The sequence below is a fragment of the Rhinolophus sinicus genome, chromosome 16 (assembly GCF_057876585.1).
Source record: "Rhinolophus sinicus isolate RSI-liver-muscle chromosome 16, RSI-T2T, whole genome shotgun sequence".
Taxonomy (NCBI): Eukaryota; Metazoa; Chordata; class Mammalia; order Chiroptera; family Rhinolophidae; genus Rhinolophus; species Rhinolophus sinicus.
This window is the reverse complement of record NC_142516.1, coordinates 65784450-65799066: the sequence shown is the minus strand read 5'-3', so window position 1 is coordinate 65799066 and position 14617 is coordinate 65784450. Positions and strand designations below refer to the sequence as shown.

Sequence of the window (14617 nt, the reverse complement as noted above, 5' to 3'; positions counted from 1 at the left end):
CTGCTATTTCGTTATTTATTTTCTGTTTGGATGATCTATCCATAGCTGTCAATGATGTATTTAAGTCCCCTAGTATAATTGTGTTTTGGTCAACTTCTCCCTTTAGTTCTGTTAGCAGTTGCTTGGTATATTTCGGTGCTCCCTGATTGGGGGCATAAATATTGATGACTGTTATGTCTTCTTGTTGTATAGTCCCCTTTACCATTATGAAATGTCCATCTTTGTCTCTTGTTATCTTTTTCACCCTGAAATCTGTTTCATCTGATATCATTATGGCTACACCTGATTTTCTCTGGGTACCATTTGCTTGAAGTGTCAATTTCCACCCTTTCACTTTGAGTCTATGCTTGTCCTTGTAGCTGAGATGTGTCTCTTGGAGACAGCATATGGTTGGGTTTAGTTTTTTGATCCAATCTGCTACTCTGTGCCTTTTTATTGGTGAGTTCAGTCCATTTACATTTAGGGTGATTATTGATATGTGAGGATTTCCTGTCATTCTATCTTTAGTTTCTGGTAAGGTTGTGTCTACAAAGGTAAGCCTCTTTGCCTTTTGTTGTTGTCTATTATTTCTGTGTGGTGGTATTCTATGATGTTTCCCTCTGTTTCTTCTTTTATTTCAGTATATATTTCAGTTCTGGATTTTTTTTGAGTGGTTACCCTTAAGTTTATGTAAAAGAAAGTTTGACGTTTAGAGTATTCCATTTTCTTCAGCACGCTTACTTTCTCCATTTCCATATTCCGGTTCAGGCCTTTACTCTCCCCCTTTTTATGTTTTGGTTGCCACAAATTGCCCCTGTTGATGGTGGTCGAATAGCCTCCTTTAGTATTTCTTGTAGTGCAGGTTGTGTATTAGAAAATTCCCTCAGCTTCTGTATGTCTGGAAAGGTCTTTATTCCTCCTTCATGTCTAAAGGATATCTTTGCTGGATATATTATTCTTGGCTCATAATTTCTCTCTTTCAATAGTTTGAATATTTGGTTCCACTCCCTCCTGGCTTGTAGAGTTTCTGCTGAAAAATCTGGTGATAATCTAATGGGCTTTCCTTTGTAAGTTATCGTCTTCTTTTCCCTGGCTGCCTTGAGGATTCTTTCTTTGTTGTTGATTTTAGACAGCTTCAATACAATGTGCCTTGGAGAAGGCCTTTGGGATTGAGGTAATTAAGTGTTCTATTTGCTTCTTGGATTCGAGGGTCCAGTTGTATCCACAAGTTTGGGAAGTTCTCGACAATTTGTTTGAATATATTCTCTGTTCCCTTCTCTTTCTTCTCCTTCTGGTATGTCCATTATTCTTATATTGCTTTTTCTGATGGAGTCAGAAGGTTCTTGTAGAGTTCTTTCATTTCTTTTAAGTCTCAAGTCTCTTTCTTTTTCCATCTGTGTAATTTCCAGGTTTCTATCTTCGATGTCACTGATTCCTTCCTCCATCTGGTCAACTCTACTACATAAGCTGGTTATTTCATTCTTAATTTCTTCTATTGAGTTCTTAATCTCCAGAAATTCCATTTAGTTCTTTTATAAAATTTCAATCTCTTTCGTAAAATGCTCATGCTGTTCTTTGATTGTGTTTCTGAGTTCATTTAACTGCCTATCTGTGTTTTCTTGCATCTTGTTGAGTTTTTTCAGAACTGCAATCTTGAATTCTCTGTCATTTAAGTCACATATTTCCGTATCTTTAAGTTCCTTTTCTGGAGACTTTTCACTTTCTTTCTGAGCTGCCTTGTTGCCTTAGTTATTCATGGCAATTACTGATTTATCATTTCTCTTCCTAGACATCTGTAGGAGTGGGTTCTGCAACAGGTTGATAGGAAGAGGTCTTTCTTTTGTTTTCCAGTACTTGTTGGTAGAATGTTTTACTTTTTCTCCGACTGCAGCCTTTTTTCTCTCTCTCACACGGTAGTGCTATGTTTTCTCTGCACTATTCCAGCTTCTCACACAATGGGGGGATTCTCTGCGAGACGGGCTTCTCCTCTGTTAATAGTTTGCCTAGGTCACAGGGCGCAGTGTCCCGGTGGGTATGCGGAGAGCTTTTGAAGTTCCAAAGCTCTTCCTGCACCAGATTCAGAGCCCGTATGTTTCAGCAGTTCTGTTTACTCCTGCAGGGATCTGCCCAGATAGGTGGGGCCAGGGGCGGGGTGAGTTGTGAGAGGTGGCCCAGAGCAATGGCAGCGACCACCACCACAGCCAGTCCTGCTTCCACAGCTCCCTCCCCTTTGCCAGAACTAGTTGGGCTGTGTCTGCGGTCCACAGTTCTCAGAACAACAAATATTCTATTATTTTGATCTGACACTGCTACTGTTCCATTTCTAGCACCTGGCAGGTGAGGGCGGAGCGAGTTCTGGGAGGGTTGGGAGGGGCGGCTAGTCTCAGTGCCTAAGGCAGTGAGGCCTTAAACCACCGTTTTCAGCCTTCTTCCCTCAGTCTTTGCTCCGAGGTCTCTGCCGTGAGCGTTGGGTTCAGCCATGTTATATGTTGCCCCCTCAGCCCTGTGGGCCACAAGCGGAGCCCTAGCAGTCCGAGTTCTTCCCTCTCCCACAGCTGCGGTAGTTTCGGGAAGCAGCGAGCTCGGAGCACTGAGCTAAGTCTGCGTCCTGCGCCTACGCGGCTCCATCTCCGCACTTTTCCCTTCCCTCCTCCCCCACTCGCGCAATTCGCCCACCTTTAGGTGCATTCAGTAGTGGGCCTCTTCGTCTTGCCTGTCTGCTGTGCAGGGAGTCCTTTGTGGAGTTATTGTTGTTCGATTAGTTTTAAATTCCAGGGGAGCTTTACAGAGGCTCACCTCACGCCGCCATTTTGATGACCTCTCTTTGAAATGATATTACATGTGATTATAAAATATTTTACAAACTATACATCAAAATCAGTAACATTGTTTTATAAACATATATAATACTTCACTGTTAAATTTCAAGTGCTTATTTGAAATTAGAGTTTCCAATTTAAAACCCTAAAATTGGCTTTATGTTGATGATGTTTTTGCTAATTCTTGATTTTAATTTATTTTGAAACTTTCATTTTAACACTGCCTAGGTTTATAACCACATCAAATACAATTTAAGGCTGAGGTATCAAAATTAAAATCCAAAACTGTCATCATCATAATGATACTAATTTTGGCTTATGATAATTTTTTTAAACTTTCGTTTTAACTTTGCCTCCGTTTATAGCCATATCCAGTTTTTCAACACTCAATTGTGAGTACTCATTTAATGTGGGAATAGCAAAATTAAAAACTTAAACCCAATGTGACTTATTTTGGAACCAAGGTCTGTTTCTTGAAACTTTTTTTTAACTTCACCAGTTTCTCTGAGATGAACAATCACTTCACATTTGGTTTATGATTACTGAGCAAATTGTTTTATTATTGATTCATATAACAAAAATTACTTTAAAAGTTTTATGTGGTGCGAGTATTGATTTCTTATAAGCCAAGCTTTGTATGTCTGGTGATGTAGTATGAAACATGAAGCATATTCAATAAGGAATAACCTCTTTTCAGTGTTTTTTCTATAATGTGATTACCTTTTCAACAGAAATTGCTGCCCCTGCTAGAATGTAAAAGCCACGAGGACAGGGATCTTTTACTATTTTGTCACAGGTGTATTTTAAGGGCCTAGAGGAGTGTGCCTGGCACATAAGAGACACTCAATAAATATTTGTTGAATGGCTATTAGATGAATTGAATAATCAATGCAGACTTGTACACAGAAAAGAACAACCATGAAAAAAGCATTCCTCATTCATAAAGGATATTATTTTTAGGTGACTTTCAAATAATATTGTTTTGTTCAGTTTATTTTTTTCACTTGGTAAGAATGAATATAGAGAGAAAAATTTTAGAAAAACTTCTGGCATTGTTTCTGAATGTACGCTCTTTCCCTAGAAATAAGATCTAGCTGGACAATCAGCTCTAATGAGTCTTTTGGAGCAAAAATTAATATAAGACCCAGCATTATATTATATTACATTACATTACATTATTTTATATTACCTTATATTATATTATATAAGACCTGGTCTTATATTACAGTAAACTTAGACTGGGTCTTATATTAATTTTTTCACCAAAAGATGCATCAGAGTTGATTGTCTGGTTAGGTCTTATTTTCAGGGAAACAGCAATTCACTAATTTTTTTTCAACTGATTTATTCTAAGTTTGAATGTGAATTGTATTTACGAGTATGTCTTGGGAACTGGTCCTTACATGTAAGTAATCAAAGATAATACAAGGCCTATAATTTCAAAATGAAAAAGTATTAACAATGTAAAGAAATATGAAAAATGTCTTCAGAATTAGTAAGTAAATTTAGAGATGGAAAAGGTAGCATCAACATATATTATCAAGGTTTTTTTTTTGCTGGAAAAGTTTTGGAATTAATTCCTAGGATTAAACACTATAGTTTATACTATTTTTTCCTGAAAAATAAGCTAATCTTCTATGCTAAAATGTATGCCAGAAATGTTCATTCTTACATTTGTTAGTATAAATTAGTCTAAATTAGGAATATGCACTCCTTTCTGCACTCCATACCCATGTCTCTAACTGCCGTTGGACATCTCTGCCTACAGATATAACCATGTCTCAAGTTCAAGCTCCCTGAACCTGAACTCACGATCTTCACTTCAAACTGCATCCTCATCCAGTGTTCCCTATTTTGGTGACCGTGATCACCAGCCTCTCCAGTTGTACAACCCTTCCTAATACCTTCCTCTCCCTCATTTGCTATTGCAAGTTTATTGCTAAGTTCTGTTGAAGTTCTTCTTTAAATATATCTCAAAACATTCTATTTCTCTCCATCTTGGGTATAAACACTTTAGTCCAAACTATCAAAATCTATCCTCTGAACTACTAGCCCACCAATATCCACTCTTGCTTCTCCTCCAAACCATTCTCCAAAATGACACTAAAGTGATTTTTTTTCAATTTAACTGAAAATTTGATTACATCACTTCTCTGTTTAAAGACATCAATTTTTTTCTTAAGATAAAGATAAAATTCTTAACATACAACTCCACAACAATCCCAGCTAGCCATACGTTCCTCCTCCATTTCCTATGCTCTAACCATAATTGCTTCAGTATGCCTATGGTTCCTCCCACCTCAGAGTCTGCCACATGCAGTTCCTTCAGCCTGGAATGTTCCTCCTTGCAACTACTGCCCCATTCCTTCGGTTAGTTAACACCAACATAATCCTGTAGATCTCAACTCAAATATCCCTTGATTTCCTTGACCACCAGATTAGATCAGCTTCATCACTAAGCATTCACACAGCATCCAGGACTTTTATTTCATGGCAGTTACCATGTTTTGTAATTAATACTCTACGAAATGTTCATCACTTGTATGTAGCACACAGTATCTGATACTTAGTATACCAATTTTTTATTGGATAAGTAACTATTTTACAGTTAGATAACAATTCAATGTTTTATTTTAGCATTGGTACTAAAAATATGGATGAACTAAATGTAGATTAAGAATATCTTTTTAGGAGGATATAAACATGTTGGTATTATTTACACCACATGCATGACATATATTATCAGTAATATATGAGAGAATGGTTTCATAAGATGCAAGAAAGTTGAGAGCAACAAGAAAAAAGAGGCCACCAGGATCAAAGCTACAGAGAAGAAACTACAGGGAGATAAAGAAAGAGATTATTGGATCTAGCAACAAGAAAGTTGTTGGTTACTTTGGCAATTGGTTACCCAGATCCTGAGTGAAAGTCAGATTACAGAAAATTAAAGAGTGAATAGGAATGGAGATAACATTCCTCTTCCAAGGCCCTTAAAATCTGAATATGTACTCTATTTTGCAATTCGAAAGTTAACTATCTGACTATGTCTCTGTGGTATGATTGGATCTACACAATAGCAACAACTTAAGATTAGAAAAAAATAAATCCAGGTTCCATTCACAACGGCTCATGAAGATGGAAACTTTAATATAGGACTGCATCCACAGCATCTCAGGTTAATCAAAACTTTAAGTCAATTGATTCTGCTGAGATACAAGATCTGACAATTAAGTTCATGAACTCATCCTAGAAAAAGTGCTACATACCTCATTGCTGAATACCACTACGGTCACCTTCGAAGTACTCCCCTTGGGAAGCTATGCACTGATGCCAGCACCTAGTCCACCCTTCAAAGCAATTTTGGAACTCTTTCTGGAATGGCCATCAGAGCTGTTGTCCTATTACCCTTGATGTCCTGAATGTCATCAAAATGTCTTCCTTTCAATATTTCCTTTATCGTCAGGTAAAGAAAAGTCATTGGGGGCCAGATCAGGTGAGTAGGAAGGGTGCTCTAATACAGTTATCTGTTTACTGGTTAAAAACTCCCTCACAGAGAGTGCAGTGTGAGCTGGCACACCGTCATGATGCAAGAGCCATGAATTGTTGGCAAAAAGTTCATGTTGTTTAAGTCTAAATTTTCCACGTAGCCTTTTCAGTACTTCCAAATAGTAAACTTGGTTAATTGTTTGTCCAGTTAGTACAAATTCATAATGAATAATCCCTCTGGTATCAAAAAAGATTAGCAACATCATTTTGACTCTTGATTTGGACTGACAGAACATTTTTGGTCATGGAGATTTAACTGACTTCCATTGTGCACGCTGACGCTTTGTTTCAAGGTCATATCAGTACATCCATGTTTCATCACCAGTGATAACACGGCCCAAAACATCATCTTACCTCTCCAAAAGGTCTTGGCAAACTTTGATTTTCCTTTGCTTTTGTTCATCGGTGAGCTCCTTCAGGACCATTTTTGCACACAACTTTCTCATGACAAGATTTTCAGTTAAGATTTTCCTGTTTCTCTATCAATGTTTACTTGGTCTGCTATGCTTCTCACAGTCAGCTGATGATTTTGACACACAATTCAATGAATTTTTGCAATGTTTTCATCAGTTCTGGTCATTACCAGCTGTCCTGACCTCTCCTCATCAGTGACACATTCTCTCCTCTCAGAAAAATGTTTAATCCATTTGTATACTGCCGTTTTCTTCACAGCATTATCCCCATAAACTTGGACTAACATGTCCCTGATTTCATTTCCACTCTTGCAAAGTTTAACCAGAAATTTAAGATTTGTTCATTGCTCTAATTCAAGCTCAGACATTCTTTCAATGGCACACAAAAACACACAACAACAATAAAAATGCCACTCAGAAAGACACCACCACACATCAACACAAACACAGTTTGAGATACTGATATACATACCACGGTTATGAAATCTTATCAAGCTGTTTGTACAGTGCTGCCAATGAAAGCACACGGTTGCACGCTTGCAAACTTAATTGTCAGACCTTGTATGTACATGTGTTTGTGTGTGTGTGTGTGCATAAAAATTTTTAACAAAGAAGTGCCCCAAAATTTAAAAATATTTTAAAAATTCACTACATTTTGTAGGCCTGGATTCAAGATGACAGAGTAGGTAAATGCTGTACTTGCCTCATCCCATGAACACATCAAAATTACATCTAAATTATAGAATAATCAACCTGGAGAACCATCTGAAGTCTGGCTGAACAAAAGTTTTATAACTAAGAATATAAAAAAGAAGCCACATGGAGACTGGTAGAAGGGGTGGAGATGAGAAATAGACAGGACCCAAACCTCCGTGTGGCGGTTGAGAACCAGGAAGGATATCTCAGCCACAGAAGTTCCCCCAGAGAAGCAGGAATCCTCAACTGCATGCTGGCCTTCCCAGCCCCAAATACTGGTGCCAGGAAGAGGAACCTCCACAACATCTGGCTGTGAAAAACTATGGAGATCCCAAATGTCTGGGTGAGATGGAAGGCTCCAGGAAACCCAGGCATCCTCATAAAAGACCTGTGCACAGACTAGCTTGCAGGCATTCACCCTAGGTTGCCGCAGAAGGACAGTGACAAGGGGGGACATCAGAGACATAGAGGGGGCAGATTGAGGAGTGTAGCTTTGGAGTGAGGGCTGGAAGATAGTCATCATTTTCCCTGTGTGTGATCCTCTTCCTGTGCAGCTAGCAGGTGGGAGCCATCTTTCCTGTGTTGAGCCCTCCCCCACACCTATGGTCAAATCTGAATCTGCTTGGCCTGGTGAGCTCCACTTCTTGCTCCACTCTAGTGACTCACTGAGACCCTGCCACACCCTACTCTGTACCACACGAGGCTTTATCAGAGGCTGAACCTTACAGGAGCCAGCAGCTGGCAGTGGGCCTCAGTGTGTCCTATCATTTTGTGGTGCTACCCCAGACCTCGTACTGGTGGCAGTCATCCTCAGTTCACAGCATGACCTCTTCCATGCACCTCCAGGTCCAGCACAGGCAATGACCAACCATGGATCACTTTGTAGCTCCTACCAGGTAGTCCCCAGCAGGCAGTGGCTGACCTGGCCCTGTATCGGACCCCTCCCAAGAGGCACCAAGACCAACATACTTGACATACTTGGAGGTTGACTTCAGACTACAGCAGAGCTCCTCCCAATTAGCCCACAAGCAGCACACACAAAGGGCGGTCTCAACAGGCACCAGAGCCTGCTGGGTCAAATCCTGTTCTGTGTGATAAGCTCTCTGCACAGCAGCCCATAAGCTATGGACATGGCCAAATCCCACAGCCAGTTAGCCTGAGGGTCAATCCCACTCTTTGACATGCCCATAGCAATCAGGCTAAACTACAACAGGAGGGCACACACAATCCACACAAGGGACACTCCTAAAATACCCAGAGCAGATGACCAGGGAGACTCTGCCACTGGGCCCCACAGGACACCTACTACATTAGGCTACCCGGCAAGACTGGGAGACATAGCAGATCTATCTACTACATAGAAACAAACACAGAGAGACAGCCAAAATGAGGAAATAAAGAAATATATCCCAAATTAAAGAACAGTAGAAAACTCCAAAAGCAGAACTAAATGAAATGAAGGCAAGCAACCTACCAGAGACAGAGTTCAAAACAATGGTTATAAGGACGCTCAAGAAACTTAGCAAGAACTTCAACAAAGAGATATCAAGCAAAAAGAAAGAAAGAAAGAAAGAAAGAAAGAAAGAAAGAAAGAAAGAAAGAAAGAAAGAAAGAAAGAAAGAAAGAAAGAAAGAAAGAAAGAAAGAAAGAAAGACATAGAAACCATAAAAGTGAAGAATACATTAACTGAAATGAAGAATGTACCAGCAGGACACACAAGCAGACTAGATGAAGCAGAGGATCAAATCAGCAATTTGGATGACAAGGTAGCAGAAAATACCCAATTGGAACAGCAAAAAGAAAAAAGAATTTTTAAAAATGAGGATAGTTTAAGAGACCTCAGGGACAACATCAAGCATAACAACATTCATATTATAAGGGTACCAGAAGAAGAAGAGAGAAAGCAAGGGATTGTGAATGTATTTGAAGAAATAAAGACTGAAAACTTTCCTAACCTGGTGAAGGAAATAGACATACAAGCCCAGGAAGTGCAGAAATTTTCAAACAAGATGAACCTAAGCAGGTGCACACCAAGACACATTATAATTAGAATAGCAAAGGTTAAAGACAAAGAGAGAATCCTAAAAGTAGCAAGAGAAAGGCAACTAGTAACTTATAAGAGGCCTCCATAAGATTGTCAGATGATTTCTCAACAGAAACTTTGCAGACCAGAAGGGATTGGCAGGAAATGTTCCAACTGATGAAAAGCAGGGATCTACAACCAATATTACTCTACCCAGCAAGGGTATCATTTAAAATTAAAGGACAGACAAAGAACTTCCCAGACAAGAAATAGCTAAAGGAGTTCATCATCACCAAGCCAGTATTACAAGGAATGTTTGAGGGACTTTTTTAAGACAGAAAAAAAAAAAAAGATTAAAAAATATTAAATAAAGTGGCAATAACTACAATCTATCAACAATTACTTTCAATGTAAACGAATTAAATGCTCCAATCAAAACCACAGAGTGGCTGAATGGATAAGAAAACAAAACCCTTACATATACTGCCTATAGGAGACTCACTACAGGTTGTAAGACACACATAGATGGAAAGTAAAGTTATTTCATGAAAATAGAAGGTTAAAAAAGCTGGGGCAGCAATACTTATACCAGACAAAATAGGCTTTAAAACAAAGACTATAGCAAGAGATTAAAAAAGGACCCAGTAATCCCACTTTTGGGTATTTATCCGAAGAAACCCAAAACGCTACTTCAAGGGGACATGTGCATCCATGTGTTCATTGCAGTATTGCTTACAGTGGCCAAGATGTGGAGGCAGCCTGGGTGTCCATCAATGGATGAATAGATAAAGAGGAGGTGGTACATATATACAATGCAATATTTCTCGGCCATGAAAGGGAATGGGTTTTGCCATCTGCCGTGGCATGGATGGACCTGGAGGGTATTGTGCTGAGTGGAGAATGTCAGGTAGAAAGAGACAGATGCAATGTGATTTCACTTAGATGTGGAGTCAAAAGAAAGAAATAAACAAACTAAACAGAAACACACTCATAGATAGAGAATACTTTGATGGTTGGCAGTTGGGAGGAGGTTTGAGGGGTAGGTGAAAATTGGGAAGGGATTATGAAGTACAAATTGGTTGTTACAAAGTAGTCATGGGGATGTAAGGTATAGCATAAGGAACATAGTCAATAATATTGTAATAACTATATATGGTGTCAGATGGGTACTAGATTTATCAGGGTGATCGATGGGAGGGGTTTTGGAGAGCAGGGTGAATAAGATGAAGGCATTAAGTACAAATTGGTGGTTACAACATATTCATGGGGATATAAAGTAAAGCATAGGAAATGTAGTCAATACATTTCCTATGGTAATAACTATGTATAGTGCCAGGTGAGTACTACACTAGTCAGTGGGAATCACTTCTTAAATTGCACAAATGTCTAACTACTATGCTTTACACATGAAATTAATATAAAATAATATTAAATGTTTTCTACATTGTGTAGAGTGTGTTTTATGTGAGAGTCCTGGAAGGAAAATATGCTTTATCAGAAAAATATGAATTATCCCTAATGAAAGATTATTAAGCATAGTTCAGAAATAACACGTTTCTGAGGAAAAAAAGCAAATTAAATATGCTTATTTATTTAAATATTTATGTTAAGTACAATCTTCAAAAACATTAAGATAAAGCAAAACTCTCAATTTGTTGATCTTTTCAGCATAATCTTCAGGCAGTGAAGCTCCCAGCAACTATCTCTACTTTGAGAAAATGGTTTCTGGTAACTCAGTCTCTCACATGTCAATGGCTTCTAGAATCATAGAAAGAGAGACAACCAGGTTACATGCCTCTTTGGTGAATATTTATGTTACCAAAATATCAAATCTGAATCACATCCAGACTCTACATCTAAATAATAAATTACAAGAAATGCTGGTGACCGAGAAAAATATTAAATGTCATCATGCAGAAGCATTCTGCAAAGTCCAGACTTCAGAAAACTACAGAACTAGCAATTCAATTCCTGCAATAAATAAGTTGAAAGAAAAGGTGGGGGGAAGGAAAGATAGAGGGAAACCTATAGATTAAAAGAGATAGAAGAGACTGGTATCAATTTCAACCAATTTCAATGTGTCGATCTTATGTTTATCTTTATTCAAATAAATAAATTATTAATAACAGTTTAAAATAAATGAAAAGTGATATGTGTAAAAATTGGAAGAGACTATTATGGAATGAATTGTGTACTCCCCCAAAAAATTCATATGTTAAGTCTTTAAACCTCAGTATCTCAGAATGTGACTATATTTGAAGTATGGCATTTAAAGAGGTGATTAACTTAAAATAAGCCTGTTGGGGTGGGCCCTAACACTGACTAGTGTCCTTATAAGAGAAAATTTGGACACACCAAAGAGATACCAGGGGTTTGAGCGCACACAGGATGACCATGTAAAGAAGCAGCTGGAGAGTGACCATGTGTAAGCCAAGGCGAAAGGCCTCAGGAGAAACCAAAACTGTAAGAAAATAAATTTTGGTTGTTTAAGCCACCCAATTTGCAGTATTTTGTCACTGCAGTCTAAAGAAACTAATACAGATACTAAAATGATGACTATGTCCACCATTATATTAATCTTAAGAAACACAAATGGAAGGATATACATTGTGGATCCTGGAGCAATAAACCTCAATTTATAAAATAGAGAGAGAATCAAGCCTCCTGGTGGGAGATGGGTCACATATAGTTTGAAAAAGCCTCAAAAGTGATTCTGAATTTTCTTCTCTCCCCACTTAGAAACACTGTCTTGAATCCAACCATATACAGGTTATGTCAGTACTTCTTTTGGTCATTCGACTGATTCTATTCACATTTTTATAGTGAGTTCATATATAGTTTCACCAACTAGAATATAAACATTATCACTAGGGATCTGCCTTATTTATAATATTGGAACTGACTCTACTCATTCCCTTTTTATTTACATCCAAATGCTATGCCAATTTACTGTTTACTTTCTCTGTCTTCTTGCTTATAAATTGTCTACCCTATTAAAAGGCATTGCTGTGACAATTCCAAGTTTCAGCTCCCCACTATGTTCTCATCCATTCCATCTCTTAAATGTGTTTAAAGCATTAACAACAGGTTGTGTTTCATCCTAGAGACAGCTGGGTTTCAGGGAGAGGTAAAATGTTTCATTATCTTACTCTATTGTCCAAGACAAATGTGCTATTGTATTACATGTGAAATGTCTACTTTGAAGTCTATTAAGGGTGTGCTGTGAGGTGAGCCATCTGGAAAGCACAGTGTAGACTGGAAAATAATTATAAGCCAGTTTATTGCACTTTTTCCCAGTTAAGCCTACCATGACAGCTGCTAAAAACACTATGTAGTGTAAAGGCTAGATGCTCCAAAGCTACACAGGTTAGACCCTACCTCCAACAATGATTAGCTACTATGCAAGTTACTTCTCTGATCCTTTTGTCTTGTCAGTAAAATTGAGATACTAATGCATGTTGCATAGGGTTCTTATGAGGGTTAAATGAAATACCACTCATAAAGCACTTGCAACAGAGTAGACAATAAGTGTAATTTCTCTTCTTTTAAATATAGAGGATTGTTAATATTCTTTACATTGAGAATATTAGATCATCCAATAATATTGGGAAGGCAGGTTGTGCAGGATGGTTTTGTAAAGAAGTCCGTTGAGCTTCTATGTGTTTTCCTTTGAATTTCAGGGGAGAAGAGGCTTTGGAAGATCAAGTCTGACGCGTCCTCAGGAATTCTCAATCTGGAATGCATTAAGACCACCCAGATGCGTTTAGCAGGGAAGCGCTGTCCGTGGTGCTAGTCATCGCGCATACCCCTGACAACACTTCTCCCGCCCAAAGTTCTTTTCCAGCCAACTTGTTTTGCGAATCTCATATATCTGTCTTGTGGAAGAGTCTCGGTCATTCTGTCCATTGGCTTTTTCCCTACCTTACCACTTTTTATCTACGTCTCCTTCAACAAAAAACAATTATCTTCCATCTCCTTATCAAATCCAAATAGTTTGTTGTTGTTTTTTCAGACATTTTAGCCATGCCTACCACTACCGAACATTGGCTCGGCCTATCTTTTCCTAAGTTTTTTGTTGAGTTTCAGAGAAATCCAAGGCGAGAACACAGGAAACAGTTAATTTACAATGCATTCTTTAGAAACTCTCTTCAGTTGGCAATTCCTCTAAGAAACTTTCCTTGCACCTCCATTGAGAGTTAAGTTCCCTTCTTCCATACACCCCAAGTAGCCTGTAGCCACATCTCTCAGTAAAGTTGTTACATTAAATTGAAATTTTTTATTTCCTAGTTTTGAGTGCCATTAGGGAGAGTTTCTTAAAAGCTAGGACCTACATATTATTCAACTGTAGATTCCTGGAATATAGGACATGATGAACTAAATTAATTACTGGAGCCTTTAGAAGGAAGGTCCCAACAACCCTCCTTTAAAAGGCAACCTGCCTTGTTACATTTGGCTGTGCACTAAATTTCAGAGTAGCTAGGCTGTTCTGATAAAGATATTCTGGACTGAGCTCATTTGCCATCTCTTCCACCTGTATCAGTCTGATGACTCAGCTCCTGAGAGTGACTACCAAAGAAACAATGCCATCCATTTCAAAGACTCTGCCTTCCTGCTGTCCATCTTTCCTCTTCCTTCTCCCACCCTACCCACATACCTGTAATCCCCGATACACTGCGTGGGGACGAGCCCCAAGAACTAGACAAAAACAGCCCATTGACGCTTTTCACTCAAAAGTAAACTTCTATTTCTCCGGCCAGATCAAAGAAAGGAGCCACCATCAACAAACAAAAGGACAATTTGTTTTTCCAGGTAAAAGTAGAGGCTCAAATAAGTGTGAAAGTGAGAGCAATTAAGAAACTGAAAACTAAGAAATGGGAGTGGGGTGAGAAAGAAAAAAATGTTATTAGTGCTGCCACGTTCTCTTCCCTACCCAAGTAGATTTCCACTCTGTTGAGGATCATTCAATATATCTTCAGGTCTAACCACCGCTTCCATGCCCCTCCCCCAGTCTTTAAAGAGCTCTTCCTCATTCTACAGTGGTTTGAGGAGAGAGAGTCCTAGCTAAGGCATGCTAGAAAAAAACAGGTGGAGTCTCTCATTTGTGAATAAGCAAGCAATTGCCCTCCCTTTAAGATTGTCTT

General features: G+C 38.6%; 1 long non-coding RNA gene across 8 annotated transcripts in view; it reads right to left on the bottom strand.

The window, feature by feature from the left end:
• LOC109436481 (uncharacterized) overlaps positions 1-14617 on the bottom strand; it is a 59824-nt gene that overhangs the window by 29585 nt on the left and 15622 nt on the right. Inside the window, exon 6 of one of the 8 annotated variants that reach the window (XR_012495698.2) lies at positions 11097-11234. The exons of the other annotated variants lie outside the window; for them this stretch is intronic. This is a non-coding gene — a long non-coding RNA (uncharacterized LOC109436481). Of the gene's footprint in view, positions 1-11096; positions 11235-14617 lie in introns of those variants that run through there. 8 annotated transcript variants of the gene reach the window in all.